This window comes from Perca fluviatilis, chromosome 16 (assembly GCF_010015445.1).
Source record: "Perca fluviatilis chromosome 16, GENO_Pfluv_1.0, whole genome shotgun sequence".
NCBI lineage: Eukaryota > Metazoa > Chordata > Actinopteri > Perciformes > Percidae > Perca > Perca fluviatilis.
The window spans coordinates 5,312,179-5,315,804 of NC_053127.1; the positions used below are offsets into that span (position 1 = coordinate 5,312,179).

The window sequence follows — 3,626 nt, forward strand, 5'->3', positions numbered from 1 at the left end:
CGATGCTAAAATTACTGTTTATTTACATGGAGTCTGGTGGGTGTAGCGAACGCATTTGTTCTTGAGTTTAAAAAAAGGGATCCTTTCCATAATGTTGTCAGACATTTATACTATTAATCTGAGCTTTTCAGTGGCACAACAAGCACCCTCTAAGTAGTACTCCAATAAGCTAATACTATTACTAAACTACTACTTTGTTTCAAACTTTGTTCAAACTTTGTTTAGTTTGTGGTTACATCGACCGTTCTCAGAACCTTTAGAGAACGTTCCCTAACGTTCCTTAACGTTGTAACCTTTAAAGAAGGTTCCCCTAACGTTCCCCTAACGTTCCCCTAACGTTGTAACCTTTAAAGAAGGTTCCCCTAACGTTGTAACCTTCAGATAACGTTCCCCTAACGTTCCCCTAACGTTGTAACCTTCAGATGACGTTCCCTTAACGTTGTAACCTTCAGATAACGTTCCCCTAACGTTGTAACCTTTAAAGAAGGTTCCCCTAACGTTCCCCTAACGTTCCACTAACGTTGTAACCTTCAGATGACGTTCCCTTAACGTTGTAACCTTCAGATAACGTTCCCCTAACGTTCCACTAACGTTGTAACCTTTAAAGAAGGTTCCCCTAACGTTCCCCTAACGTTCCACTAACGTTGTAACCTTTAAAGAAGGTTCCCCTAACGTTCCCCTAACGTTCCACTAACGTTGTAACCTTTAAAGAAGGTTCCCCTAACGTTCCCCTAACGTTGTAACCTTTAAAGAAGGTTCCCCTAACGTTCCCCTAACGTTGTAACCTTTAAAGAAGGTTCCCCTAACGTTCCCCTAACGTTCCACTAACGTTGTAACCTTTAAAGAAGGTTCCCCTAACGTTCCCCTAACGTTGTAACCTTCAGATGACGTTCCCCTAACGTTGTAACCTTCAGATGACGTTCCCCTAACGTTGTAACCTTCAGTTAACGTTCCCCTAACGTTGTAACCTTCAGATGACGTTCCCCTAACGTTGTAACCTTCAGATGACGTTCCCCTAACGTTGTAACCTTCAGATGACGTTCCCCTAACGTTGTAACCTTCAGATGACGTTCCCCTAACGTTGTAACCTTCAGTTAACGTTCCCCTAACGTTCCCCTAACGTTCCCCTAACGTTGTAACCTTCAGATGACGTTCCCCTAACGTTGTAACCTTCAGATGACGTTCCCCTAACGTTGTAACCTTCAGATGACGTTCCCCTAACGTTGTAACCTTCAGATAACGTTCCCCTAACGTTCCCCTAACGTTGTAACCTTTAAAGAAGGTTCCCCTAACGTTCCCCTAACGTTGTAACCTTCAGATAACGTTCCCCTAACGTTGTAACCTTCAGATAACGTTCCCCTAACGTTCTAACCTTCAGATGACGTTCCCGTAATGTTGTAACCTTCAGATAACGTTCCCCTAACGTTCCCCTACCGTTGTAACCTTCAGATAACGTTCCCCTAACGTTCCCCTACCGTTGCAACCTTCAGATAACGTTCCCCTAACTTTCCACTAACGTTGTAACCTTTAGAGAAGGTTCCCTTAACGTTCCCCTAACCTTTAAAAAACTTTAACATCCATGGTACCAAAAAATAAATATATATTTATATAAGAATCAGAATCAGTTTTATTGGCCATATTGACACATACTGTACAATAGAGACCACATACATACAGGCACATTAACACAACTTATTGTATAAATGTAGTGTAAAGATGCATATTGGAATGATAAAGTATGTAATGTGTTGTGAGACTGTAATGTAGACTGAGGGGAAATGCTGTTATTTTAACAAAATAAACATTTGGTGCTGGAGCCCCAGAAACGCCCTTCCACGCCTGCAGATATGCTGGCTCTATACACGCTAAAAGTCCTGATTATTTACATGGAGTCTGGTGGAGATATGCTGGCTCTATACACGCTAAAAGTCCTGATTATTAACATGGAGTCTGGTGGAGATATGCTGGCTCTATACACACTAAAAGTCCTGATTATTTACATGGAGTCTGGTGGAGATATGCTGGCTCTATACACGCTAAAAGTCCTGATTATTTACATGGAGTCTGGTGGAGATATGCTGGCTCTATACACGCTAAAAGTCCTGATTATTTACATGGAGTCTGGTGGAGATATGCTGGCTCTATACACGCTAAAAGTCCTGATTATTTACATGGAGTCTGGTGGAGATATGCTGGCTCTATACACGCTAAAAGTCCTGATTATTTACATGGAGTCTGGTGGAGATATGCTGGCTCTATACACGCTAAAAATCCTTGATTATTTACATGGAGTCTGGTGGAGATATGCTGGCTCTATACACACTAAAAGTCCTGATTATTTACATGGAGTCTGGTGGAGATATGCTGGCTCTATACACGCTAAAAGTCCTGATTATTTACATGGAGTCTGGTGGAGATATGGTGGCTCTATACACACTAAAAGTCCTGATTATTTACATGGAGTCTGGTGGAGATATGCTGGCTCTATACACGCTAAAAGTCCTGATTATTTACATGGAGTCTGGTGGAGATATGGTGGCTCTATACACACTAAAAGTCCTGATTATTTACATGGAGTCTGGTGGAGATATGCTGGCTCTATACACGCTAAAAGTCCTGATTATTTACATGGAGTCTGGTGGAGATATGCTGGCTCTATACACGCTAAAAAGTCCTGATTATTTACATGGAGTCTGGTGGAGATATGCTGGCTCTATACACGCTTAAAAGTCCTGATTATTTACATGGAGTCTGGTGGAGATATGCTGGCTCTATACACGCTAAAAGTCCTGATTATTTACATGGAGTCTGGTGGAGATATGCTGGCTCTATACACGCTAAAAGTCCTGATTATTTACATGGAGTCTGGTGGAGATATGCTGGCTCTATACACGCTAAAAGTCCTGATTATTTACATGGAGTCTGGTGGAGATATGCTGGCTCTATACACACTAAAAGTCCTGATTATTTACATGGAGTCTGGTGGAGATATGCTGGCTCTATACACGCTAAAAGTCCTGATAATTTACATGGAGTCTGGTGGAGTTTGGTGATGGTGATTTCAGGTTTTTATATTCTTTCTGCCAAAATATTGATTTAATGTTGGAGTGAAAAACCACTTTTCTCTGCAGGTTTATCAAACATGAACTTACATGCTTCATTTTCGGGCTCTTTCAGTCTGTGCTGCAGCGCCGAATATACAGTAAACTAGTTTCCTTTGGGGTCCCTGTTAAAAAGTCGTGCGTAAAAGCGCAAAAAAAGAGCCAAAAAAAGCGCACTCACCTCTCCTCTGCTCCCGGTCGCTCCACGTCGCTCAGAGTCTCTCTCTCGCTGCAGACGAGACCTCGAGTCTGTGCGCGGACACGCCCACTGGCTCGGCGCCCACAGCTGTGCGCGGACACGCTGCTGCCAACGAACAGAGCGCCGGGAACGCGCAAAGACAGACAGACAGACAGACAGACAGACAGACAGACAGACAGATGGGCAGAAGTCGCTGCTTTACGTAATGTAACCAAGGACAGACCGCGGTGGAAGAAGTATTCAGAGTCTAAATATCAGATGTTATAAACTACATGTGTTCTGTGTGCAGTAATCTTAATGTGTGAAGTAACTAGTAACTAAAGTAA

At 42.6% G+C, this 3,626-nt stretch overlaps 1 protein-coding gene across 1 annotated transcript in view; it reads right to left on the reverse strand.

The window, feature by feature from the left end:
• The window catches only part of serpinf1 (serpin peptidase inhibitor, clade F (alpha-2 antiplasmin, pigment epithelium derived factor), member 1), a 19,598-nt gene extending 16,218 nt beyond the window's left edge, over positions 1 to 3,380 (reverse strand). The window contains exon 1 of the mRNA XM_039826373.1: positions 3,283 to 3,380. The gene's annotated coding sequence lies outside the window, so the exon portion shown is untranslated. The remainder of the gene's footprint in view (positions 1 to 3,282) is intronic.
• Positions 3,381 to 3,626: the final 246 nt, after the last annotated feature.